This window comes from Myotis myotis, unplaced genomic scaffold (genome assembly GCF_014108235.1).
Source record: "Myotis myotis isolate mMyoMyo1 unplaced genomic scaffold, mMyoMyo1.p scaffold_m19_p_11, whole genome shotgun sequence".
Taxonomy (NCBI): domain Eukaryota; kingdom Metazoa; phylum Chordata; class Mammalia; order Chiroptera; family Vespertilionidae; genus Myotis; species Myotis myotis.
This window is the reverse complement of record NW_023416315.1, coordinates 9,462,174-9,474,964: the sequence shown is the minus strand read 5'-3', so window position 1 is coordinate 9,474,964 and position 12,791 is coordinate 9,462,174. Positions and strand designations below refer to the sequence as shown.

General features: G+C 39.2%; 1 protein-coding gene across 3 annotated transcripts in view; it reads left to right on the top strand.

The window, feature by feature from the left end:
* The window catches only part of SUGCT (succinyl-CoA:glutarate-CoA transferase), a 556,817-nt gene that overhangs the window by 465,654 nt on the left and 78,372 nt on the right, over positions 1-12,791 (top strand). The gene's annotated exons all lie outside the window — the stretch shown is intronic.

Below are 12,791 nucleotides of genomic sequence, written 5' to 3'. Positions count from 1 at the left end.
CTAAGATTTGGGATCAACTTACAGTATTGTCCCAGAACAGATCAGATAATGGCCACTGGCATATAAAAAATAATAATAAGCCCTGACCGGTTTGGCTCAGTGGATAGAGCATCATCCTGCAGACTCAAGGGTCCCGGGTTCGATTCCTGTCAAGTGCATGTACCTTGGTTGCGGGCACATCCCCAGTCGGGGGGGGGGGGGGGAGGTGTGAAGGAGGCAGCTGATCGATGTTTCTCTCTCATCAATGTTTCTAACTCTCTATCCCTCTCCCTTCCTCTCTGTAAAAAATCAATAAAATATATTTTAAAAAAATAATAATAAGAGGGAATTATGATAAACAAATAAAATTGAAATAGAAAATTCTAATGCACAGGAGTATAAGGAACATTATACACAAATTAAGGAAGGTAACTAAGAGAGAGAGAGCAGGTATAAGCACATCAGAGACTGAGATCATATGTTCATATGGAAATGATATGTCATGGAGAAAGGTCGTAGGGGAAAAGCATGTTAATACAAGCTAAAAAAGTCTTTTATTCGTTCATATTATTGAGCGTATACTATGAGGCAGGCAATGCTTTGGGTCCTCAGAATTAAAAAATAAACCAGATTCCTTGGCTCCTGGCCACATGGAGCTCATTCTCAATGGAAATGCTGGCAATAAAAGCAATCAACAAATGTTCCTATAACTATAATTCATGGTATGTGCAAAGATGGGGAGTGAGCAGTGTGCTGTCACAGAGAATAATGGGGAAAGAGGGACCTGTGTTAATTTGGTTGATCCGAGGATGACTTATAAACTGAGAACTGAAGGATGTAAAGAAGTCAACATTTGGAGAGTAGGGGGAAGAGCATTCCAAGCAAAGGGACCAGCATGCGAGACGACCCTGAGGTGGGAAGGAGCTGGGTGTGTTTTAAGCCAGGATGGTAGATGGGGAAAAGGAGGTAGGACATGAGACTAGAATGCAGGGCAAAGCCTTGAAGGCCCCACTAAATCCGATTTTACTCTGGTTTTAAGCAGGGGAGTAAAATGACACAATGTATAACTTAAAGCGGGTTAAGAAGTTATTACAGGAGTTCAGGTAATGATGTCTTAAGTTAGGGTCATCGTAATAGCAATAAAGGGAAGGGGGTGGTCAAAATGTAATCACAGGGTTTTCAGTAGGAAAAGACTTTAAAAGGCATTTTGTCCAGTAGTTTTAACTTTATTTTTTAAACAGTAAACTGATAATCTAAAACAGATCAAAACAGAGTTCTGCTGATCGATAGATGAACACTCCAGCTGTTTGACTTTCTTCTACTTTCATCATGCCTTCCAAATCCGTCCTTAAACCCACCGGCCCTAACGAACAACCCAGGAACCACTGGCCCAATTTAATTCCCCAAGTTTAAAGATGAGGTCCAACAGTCATTTATATCCCCAACACATGAGAGGAAAGGTTAAACACTAGAAAGTTAATACAAATATTAGTATGATAGTAAGGAAACAAGTAAGTCAGTGGCCAACCTAGAATGAACTCACTGGATGTAATCCTCTCTCAATCAATCAGACATGAATTTGCTGACTTCCAGGTAACTCAGGAAGATGGAAATATTTTTTCAGATTCCTTAAAGGGAGACGTATACCCATTTCATTCACTTTAATTTATAAGTGTATTTATTAGCTATAGTCACAAGAAAGCTGTATAACAAATAACCACAAAAATCTCAGTGGCACTCCAGCATAATCATTCATTTATTCCATGGATGTGGATCTAAGTGGGGGATGGCTGAGCTGGGTTGGACTTGCCCGGGTAGCTTTTATTATAGGTGCAAGCCTGGAATCTATCGAGGTTTGCCTCCTCACTGTGTTAGCCTCAGTTCTGCTCCGTGTGTCTCTCCTGTTCTCATGACAATGGCAGGAGAGCAAGAAACTAAGCAGAAACCACAAGGCCACTTAAGACCTTCTGCAGAGCTATCAGATCCTTCTGCCCACACTCTATTGGCCAAAGCAACTTTTAGGCTTTACCCCAAGAGGCGGGGAAATAGATATCTTTTTAAGTGAAACTGCAATGTTACATGGTAAAGGCTTAGGAGGGGTAAATAAGGCTTGGATCAAAAATTCACCGTTACCATGATAGAATTCTCAGATCTGTCGTAATCTTTTTTATCCTTCATTTTTATCTTTATTCTCTTTGGGGAATTCTTTCTTTTCTTTTTTCTTTTCCCTTCCTTCCTTCCTTCCTTCCTTCCTCCCTCCCTCCCTCCCTCCCTCCCTCCCTCCCTCCCTCCCTCCCTCCCTCCCTTTCTTTCTTTCTTTCTTTCTTTCTTTCTTTCTTTCTTCTTTCTTTCTTTCTTTCTTTCTTTCTTCTTTTTCTCTTCCCTCCCTCCCTCTTTCTCTCTCTCTCTCTCTCTCTCTCTCTCTCTCTCTCTCTCTTTCTTTCTTTCTTTCTTTCTTTCTTCTTTCTTTCTTCTTTCTTTTTCCCTTCCTCCCTCCCTCCCTTCCTTCCTTCCTCACCTGAGGACATATTTCCATTGACCCCAGAGAGAGAGAGAGGAAGAGAGAGACATCCATTGGTTGCTTCCTTTATGCCCCCCACCCCGCCCTGACTGAGGATTGAACCAGCCACCTTTTGGGGTACAGGACAATGCTTTAATCAACTGAGCCACCCAGCCAGGGCTATTTTTGTTTCTTTAATTTCTATAGAGCTTAAGCATATTATTATATATCTATCTTATTGGCTTACCTTATATCCTTTCTATAGAATTATCAATATTGGAAGTCTCAGATTTGGGATGAAATGGATGCATTTAGGTCATTTTCAAAATTAGTATCTGAGTGTTTCTCCAAGGCAATACACCTGGACTCCCCATGAAAAGGGAGAGAAAATCAGATAAAAAGTTGCAATTGCTGCTTCTAATTCAGTGTATCCTAGTAAGGGACCTCTCAAACAGGATAAGATATATTAATATAAATACTTTCACAGTAAATAATTAAATTTTTCCTGTGGCTTGCCCCTTTCATTGATTTTATTGACCTATGATAGTTCTGTCTTTCTTTGTAAATGTTCCCTTTGGAGACCTCATGAATGTTGTAAAAATAACCCACAATGCCTCATTAAAGTGAATCAGCCAAAACAGAAAAAGTGGGTAGAGTGAAAGGTGATTTTATGCTACACTGTTTGCTAGTTAGCCAGTGGAGACACATTTTGAATTCATTAAATGTATTTCTCTAGATTTGCATATACATGGGTGTGCAAAAATAGGTTTACAGTTGTTTCTATGGAAAAATATATAACACAAGAATAGTATATAATAAAAGCCTAATATGCTAAGTGTCCAGTCGTCCAATTGGCCGTTCAACCAATCAAAGCTTAATATGCTAATGATATGCAAAGCCACTGAACTGCTCACTATGACATGCACTGACCACCAGGGGGAAGACGCTCTGACCAGTAGGTTAGCTTGCTGCTGGGGTCTGGCTGATCTGGACTGAGTGAGGCAGGCCAGACACACCCTGGAGCCCTCCTGCGGTCCCTCCCTGGCTGGCCAACCTCCCACATCCCTCCCCAGCCCTGATTGTGCATCAGTGGGGTCCCTGGGCCTGGCCTGTGCCCTCTTGCAATCTCGGAACTCTTGGGGGATGTCAGAGAGCCAATTTCGGCCCCATTGGCAGAATAACCAGTCACTATGACACACACTGACCACCAGGGGGAAGATGCTCAATGCAGGAGCTGCCCCCTGGTGGTCAGTCCTCTCCCCTTGTGGGAAGCCGGGTGGGTGAGTGCAGTGGCAGTGGCGGGAGCCTCTCCAACCTCCGCAGCAGCGCTAAAGATATCTGACTGATGGCTTAAGCCTGCTCCCCACAGGGCTCCCAGACTGCACAGACTGGGCTGAGGGGATTCCCACCCCCCCGCCAGTGCATGAATTTCATGCACCAGGCCTCTAGTAAATAATAATACAAGAATAAACTGTTTCACGTACTTACGACTGTAAATCTACTTTTGCCACCCCCTGTATATCTGCATCTTCACATTTACAGTAAAAAAAATCCTGTTGACATTACTTCAAACTACTTATTTATATTTCCTTTGTTATTAGTGAACGTGTACTGAAATTTTGATATATTCTATTAATTTACCTGAAGCATTATGTCTTAGTAGTTACTAGAAATCTGTCTCTTAAAGAAAGCAATAATTCTTATGTAATTTTGATTGTACCTTTTTAGAGATGTATAAGTCCACAGCATTCCCTCAGATTCTCAAATTAGAGCTCCTGTGTACTCCTAATTGATTAATACTTAAAGGTATTGGTCAACCAATGTTTCCCAACTACTGGGAAATTATTTGCCTCTTCAAAATTCCTGTTGCCTACTTAAATAATTATTGTAAGCATTTAATACATTGTTACAATACTTGCATTCATTACCAATATTAAAATATACCATGTAATATGATCTAAACTATCTCCTTTATTAATTAACATATATTCCAATATACTTTTTATATCATTTCCCATCATCTCCAACACAATTAATAATTAGGAAAGACATTTATTTTGTATATATACATGTCATAGTTAAAGAATGCAATCTAGTTAATGCTCATGAATTATCACTAAATATGAATTGTAGTTATGTTAATGCTAATGCTGTTGTTCTTTATTTCACATACTGTTCATGACACTACTCATTTGAGCTTTAAAGCCTATTTTATGGTTAAAAATGGAAAGAAACTAATAAAATGTATTATTCATGGGGGTATAAATGAGAAAATGTATCATATTTTTCTTTGCCAGACTTAAATATTCTGGCGTTCTAATCATACCCCATGAGGGTCATAGTCCTTAGTTTTCGTTCACCATTAGCTTAGTGGGCAGAAGTGTGAGCACACTGGGCACAATGTACTGATTTGCTCCTAATTAACTAATTTAATCTGTCGCAGTGACAAATCTTCAAGCACACACACACGCTCACACCACACACAACTGAACTCCCTAAACCTGTTGTCTTCCATGTGCTCTATGAAGATCTGGTGAGAGAGCTGCCCCCAGAACAGACCAAGCCACTCGTGGAGATTACAGTTTGGCAGGGAAGGCAGCAATCAGTACATACAGAGAAGCAGGATGAGTGTTTCCATAGAAAACCAGAGGCTACAGCAGGGTGCTCTGGAAGACTGACCAGGGAGACCTAAGCTAGTGTGTGGGATCAGGAAAGTTTTCTTGAGAAGTGAACTGTAAACAGACATGGGAACAATGACCAGTTGTCAGCGGAGCCAACCTGGTGTGGCTGAAGGAGCAACAAAGAGGCCCAGTGCTAGTATCTGGAGGAGATGAGATAGGGCTCAAATGGAGAAATGGGGGTGGAACAGGCTGATGGTTACCCTGGGGAGGTAGACAGAGGCCAGAAGAATGAGACCTACAATAGAACTAATGACTAAATTCAAAACAAATCAAAATGTCCAGGAGAGCTATGCTGGGTCTCTAAGATCCCTACTATCTAGGGGGAAAGGTGGGACTTGCAAGAGGAGCTTGGGTAGGAATCTCAAACCTAGCTGGGCAGATGTTCTGATTGATTGAGTTTAGGGGTAATTTCTAAGTTGGTTAAAGAATTTTATAAAGCTCATAATATCATGCATTTTAAAGTGAAATAGATAAAAATTCATTAATTACTGAAAGGCAAAGGTACATTAGAGTTCCCACCATGATATTTCTTCAGCAAGACATTGGCCATTATATAAACATCACCTTATTTGTGAGTTTACTGAAAAGATCTTACATCAGTTATTATATCAAAAGGACTGCCAATTTCCACTGAGCCATTCACCTACCATTTGCACCTTCTTTTTGAAATACTGCTACCTATTGGACTTTTAGCCAGAGCGGAATGCGCTGTCTTTCCATGTAGCGTGTAGGGGCCAAAACAGTCTTGGTGCTGAGTTCCAAACTTCAAAGAATATCACTGGCATAGAGTTTGCTGTGGGCTCAGTTCCTCCCCACAGTCTTTGTCAGATGTTTCCCTGTGCGTGTGGGTTGTGGTGACGTGACTCCAGCAGCACTGCTGGGAAGTATTGTACTGATGAGCGTGTCCGCGCGGTGGCAAGGATGCCGTCTTCTGCGCATAGAAAATGAGTTTCAATGGAATTAGCCTTGCCTGCTATCCCACCCCCATCCCCACCCTCCCGCCCTGTGTTTTTCAGAAAGTAGCTCCAAGTGATTTTAAATGAAACTTTTCATAAGTCTCTTCCCATAGGATTTTAATACTCATATTTGGAACGTGCAACCATTGTTAGCTAGTGGATGTCGGATGTGGGAAGAACAATCACCACTATGAATTAATGTAGCTCAAACCAGATTATTAGAATTCTGATGTTTGGATTTCATAGTGAATTTTGGAAAAGTTGAATGTTTGTTATTTGATTATGTGACATATTTTATTTCTGAGTGTTTGGCAGCTTATATAAAAGATGGTCCATAACACCTTTCTTTTGTAAGCTTTTGGGAGAAAAGATGCTGTCATTTAACATCTAATGAACACCCTCTATAACAACTAAGTTCTTAATAGATATTTTCTGGATGATGATTAGAGTAAAAACCTTTAGATGAAAAATAATTTAAAAAGATAATTCATGACTATTTTTAGCAATATGCCTTTTTTTATGAACAGACTGGCTACCTGTAGAAGCTATCCGAAAGAGATTCATTTCACTTCTTCAGTTTGTTTCCAGTTTGAAGTACATAAATGAAGTTACCACCTTGGCTCTTGCTTACAAATCTTCCTCTTCTAGCTACATGAGACTTTACCTTGCCTTTACTTTTAGCTTTTTTTCCTTCCCTTCAGATACAAAATTAGTTAGTGTTTTTGAAATCGCATACCCTCAAAGTGCAGTTAAATTTCTATAATGGATAACAGCTATGGGGAAAACTGTCACAAGTCTCACTGGGAGAAAAGAAAAATTATGAGGAACCAAAGTTTCAGCTTACACCCCTCCTTAAAGTTTAAATATGTGAGTTCTAAGAAGGAATTCTAAGTAAAACCAACCTGAGAGTAAAAGGTGGGATAACTTATTTCTTCCAGGTAGAGAAATCTCTCAGGTGACAACAGGAAGCGTGTAAAGTTTTCATGTTGTGCGTAGTGCGTAATCTGTCTCCTAGAAAGAGCATACCCCTTCAGGGAGCAGGTTAAGCTGTAAAAAAGAGGAAAGAGATGAAAGGAAGGTTCTACAGTCTGTCAACAGAATGAGAGAAAGCTGGCAGGGAAGTGAATTTTCAAATAGACTAGCCATGGTACTTCCCAAAGTCCTCAATTATTTTTAACTTTATTAAACCCTTAACCCAAGGCAGTGTACTGATGGCTAAATAAATCAGTATTATTCTCAGACGATTTGACATTGAGTGCCGGCAGCCTTCTCTGGAAGTCCCGTGTAGTGAGGCGGGATCGTAGGCATTGTTGCCTTTCAGTGAGAAATGAATAGCACAGTGACTTCCCTGCCTAGGAGAGCCTGGAGGAAGCAGGAGTGAATCACAGCCCCAGGAATGTCTTTCCATCAGGAACCTGAGAAGCCCTAAGAGCCAAGTCACTGTCACTGATAGGACTTAGGAACCTTCATCAACTATGCTTCTCTGTGCTGTGAGGAAGACATATTTTGTTAGACCAGGGCTTTCCTTCTCAGGGAATTCACATCCCTATTAGTTGGGACCGGGAATGTGGCCAAGAACTCAGTTGTTCCTCTTCAGCATATGCTCATCAATCTAGACACTCAGATAAGTGAGTCTAATAGACGAGAAACTCCTCTTGCAAACTCGTCATAAGTTATCAATGAAATGAGAGTAAGTTTTCAGTATTAGGAAGTGACATTTAAGCTAAAGGATTTTTCTTGGTGTATATTTAATTAGACTTGTAAATCATTTGGAATATTTTCTCAACTATCAAGATGTGGAATGATCCTTGAGGTGAGAGTTGTGTTTGAAATCATCTGAATGAACCACTGAATGCTGAGCCAAATCTAGAAATCAAAATAAGATAAAAACAAAAATCAAAAGCCACAGGAAGAGTGGAAGCCTCAATGATAGTAAAGCATTTTTTTTGGTGGTTATTTTGTCTTAGAAAGTGTATCAGTTATTTTCTGGGATCAATTCTTTAGTTCTTCAATTTGCTGCAGTCAACTTTCATTGGGTACTCAGGGAAGTCTTTTATTGGATCAAACTTCAGTGCTGACCTTATGATAGATCTTAGAGAATAAAGTGATTAAATGTAATTAGGCAAGTAGACTGGCTGGATAAATAAATTCAAATGCCATGTAATAGCTAAATATAAAAAAAATTAAATTATTTTCCAGTTTGGACTTCCATGTTACGGAGTTAACTTGGATAAGCAAGAGGTGACATCAACTTTGCCACCAAGTGGGTTTCAGCCTAGAGTATGTTGCTTGACTTCCTTGCTGGATTTATCTATGCCTGAATTCTTCTTATGCTCTGAGATAAGAATGGCTTTGTTTTCCTCTAGCATCACCAGGTAGGGACTTTTTAGTCCATGAAGATATGACAATTGGGCTGAATCCCATAGGAAATTTAAAAAATATATATGAATTCTTAAGATATCAATATATATTCCTGTTCAGAAGGCTTAGCTAAAAAAAAAAAAATCAATGGAGTGAGCAATATTTTTATTTAAAGACACTATGGCTTAATTTTTACTAAGCACAGTGTTATGTTAATATAATAAGTATTGGAGGAGGTGAAGAAATGGTAGTTAAAGGATTTATTTGACACTGAGCTGGTCTATGGGGCTCATTGCTTGTCTTCTCAGTAGGAGCAAATGGTATTTTGTGTATGTCAATTCTGTATCAGTCTTCATGGAACCATATCCCCATGTTGTTATTATCTATCTGGTATGGCATTAGTAGTCAATGTGTCTCTGAGCTCATCTTTTGAATAATATTGAGATACCACCTGAGGGGAAGGGATGAGGGACCTTGAAATGTTCACCCAACATGTCCTTCACCTGAACACATCTAAGTCACAGCACCCATGTGACTCTCAGAGGGGTGATCCATTAGTCTAACCTACTCAAAACCCTGTGTCTGTTGAAAGTGTTCCTATGAACCCTCTACTTCAGGTTATTACAAGAAGCCACATGCTTTTCAAACAAGTAAGCAAAACCTAATTTTCATTAAATGAAAAAAGTTATTAGAAGACATTTTGGGAATTTCAGGACAGGGTGTGGTGAAATAAGATTCTGCAGCCACAAAAAGATAGGGAAGTACTACCCATATAGATTTAAATATAGTTTACCCCTGTAAACTCCTCAAAGACAACTTGCTTTCTCTTTGCTGGACCTTCAAATTGGTGTGTGACTTTAAGTAACTCACCTCACCTTTTAGTGCAGTGGTTCTCAACCTTCCTAATGCTGCGACCCTTTAATACAGTTCCTCATGTTGGGGTGACCCCCAACCATAAAATTATTTTTGTTGCTATTTCATAACTGTAATTTTGCTACTGTTATGAGTTGTAATGTAAATATCTGATATGCAGGATGTATTTTCATTGTTACAAATTGAACATAATTAAAGCATAGTGATTCATCACAAAAACAATATGTAATTATATATGTGTTTTCCAAAGGTCTTAGGCGACCCCTGTGAAAGGGTCATTCGACCCCCAAAGGGGTCGCGACCCACAGGTTGAGAAGCGCTGTTTTAGTGCCTTATAATCTTGTGCTAATGGGATCAATCTTTTTGTTCTTTTAATTTAAAGGAAAATGCAATTCACTGTACTACATATAAATATATTATGTGAATGGATTTTAATGACATCATTACCATGGAACATTTAAATTTGAAAAAAAGAATATGAGCAAACATCTCTTGAGTACTTCTCTGTATAGGGTGTGTATGTAAGCCCTTTATATATATAATTTATTTAATCTCTAGGACAATTCAGTAAACCATATATTATTATGTCCAATTTACAGATGAGAAAATTGAGACTTGGTGAATGTTGCAGCACCAAATCCAAGTTTGAGTATCCCTGAAATCTGTCTTCTTTTCCCTATTTACTACTATCTCCTGAAGTTGAGCCAAAAAGGAAAATTAAGCCCACTCTTATGTTTTTGACCTAACAACTTTGACCTCTAACTTAAAGGCTGCTTAATATATTTTTAAATCTTTCATTTAAAGATCAGCTTGGTAATTTATTTAAAGAATGTTTACATTCAAGAATTTGAACTTAGATTGAGTCTACCTCTTTTGGGGATTCAGGTTTTTTTAATTTATTATTTATTATTAATATTTTTTTACAAAATCTATAATTGTGCTTCTATGAAAAAAAAAGCCATTGGAAAATGCATTGGTAGGCCATTTTCATATTCTCAAGAGCATATAAGTGTAAATGCACCATAACATGTGGATTATATTTCCTTCAAGTTGTACTGTTTTCACACATTAACAGAAAAGCAGTTTGGAAAGAGGAAAAAAAGAGAAATGTTTGGGATATACATGCAAAGACCCAGGATATAAGCTGCCACCCTGACGTTCCTGGATTTCGCATCCTGTCAGTGATCACCCGTGGTCTGGGTGCTGTGTGGGCAAATTTCCTCTTGCTCACTGGGGGTTGGCTTTGTTATAAAGTTAGAGCCAGATTTTCTTTTAGCAACATTAATCGGTGTGTTGTTATAAGAAAGTTAAGATGAGTGGTTGATACTATGGCCAAAACAAGAATTTAAAAATTTGTGAAATTCTGTATGACTCTACTGACAGGTGGTGCCTAAGTAGTCAAATTTATAAAGACAGACATAGAAAGGTGGTTGCCAGGGGTTGCAGGGAGAGAAGAAAGGGGAGTTAGTGTTTCATGGGTATACCATTTCAGTTGGAGAAGATGAAAAAGTTCTGGAGAGATTGGTGGTGATGGGCATGCAACAATATGAATGCACATAATGTTGCAGAACTGTCCACTTAAAAAAGGTTAAAGTGATAAATTTTATAATATTTTACCACAATAAAAATATGATTACCGCACATAGATTAGCTAAGTTCTGTGTTGTTTCCCCAGTGTACACATGGTAGGTATGTGTGGTGTGCGTACAAGACATGGCAGAGTGGAGAGCGGATAGGCTCCATCACTGAGGCCCGAGTGCAAAACCGGGCTCTGCAGTTTATAGTTGGAGATTATAGTAGCCTTTCTAAGCCGCCTCGCTGGCATCTATCTTATCTGTAATGGAAAGGTAAACACTTACCTCACTGTGACTTATAGTAATTCAATAATAATATATTCCAAGTGCTCGGCACATAGAAGGAACAAGTGAAAGCACATTGTAGATAATATACTCTCAAAATATCTACAGCAGCAACAGTAGCAACAACTCCTGCAGCAAACAAAACTAGCCACTTTGTCGGGTATTTTTCAAACATTAAATAATTTTGCACAATTCTCTAAGACATACAGTTACATAATTCTTTTGTTTAATAAGTGTTTATCTGGTATCTGCTCTGTGCCAAGTGTTGGCTGACAAGGAGCTTAGATTAATGGGCATTTTATAGTGACCAATAAAATGAAATGCAGTGGGGACAGGGAAACCCTGGGACTGGTGCTGCCAGGTGTGTGTTAGGCAAAACCAGTCCCTATAACCGCCTTCCCGCTAGGAGCTCTTGGACAAATATATTGTGCATAAAGTCACTGGAGACCATGCAGTATGAAAGCATCCTTCAAAAGCAGCATTGTTCTCTGACAGGTCATGCAGGTGAAAATAATAATTCAGACATCACACATGAGACTATAATAACTTGTTTCATAGAAATTAGAGAAGAGCCTTGTTACAGCGCAATGTTTCCAAAATATACTCTGCAGAACCTATAGTTTCTTGTAGCCCTAATATTTGTCTCACCAAGAAATGGACATGTTGTCAAACAGCTTTGGGAAACCTACATTAAACAAAAGTCAATGAATTTTCTTTACCATGACATTTCTCAATATTAACATTCTGAAATATCATTGTCTCTAAGAAGGAGATACCGAATATCTTGTTTTCTTGTTACTTGACAGTGGGGCCCTTTTCCCTCAGAGCTCTTATTAAGATCTCATGGAAAAGCATTTTGTGGGTCACTCCACTGGGAACACGTGTCCCTTGGAGCCACATGAGACAAGTTGTAATGTCACTTCCTGGAAAAATGGGTAGTTTTCACTAACCAAGGGAGGGGAAGCCAAATAAGACAAGTATCCTCTGAGGGTTGAATTTTCTTTTCTTTTTTTCTTAGTTCAAGGGACCAAGGGTCCTAAGGAGTATTAGAAGGCTTTTTTCTCTTCTTCTCTGGATGTTAAACACACATGAACACTGGGCAGGAAAGGGTCAGCTGGGAGCAGAGCCAAGGGGGTGTCTGTGTGGCTGAAAGGACATAGTGGTGCTGGGGGCACTTTCAGTCCAAGCTGGCTCAGCCCGTACCAGTGAGAGCCTCATTAGATCACGGAAGGCATCTAGAACGGAAATGGATTGAAGGCAACACCAAAGTGCAGATCAGGAATAGCTCACACGGTGATGCTCTTGCACTAGAAGCAAAATCTATCCTTGGATCTAAAGAAATCACTTGAGGAGAAAACACTTTCTCTTCATTGAGCCTCCATCAAGCTGCATTAGAAGAATTCTGCACAGTTGTTCATACTCTAGCTTAGAAAATGGAGTTGATTAAGTGGAAGGAAATTTTAAAAATGTGACAAAGATGATGAGGTGATTAAGAGGTAGGATTTAAGTAGTGAGGTATGGAGAATTTAAGATGTATGACTGAGTAGCAATGACAGTGAGGTGTATGACAGCTGCCTATAAA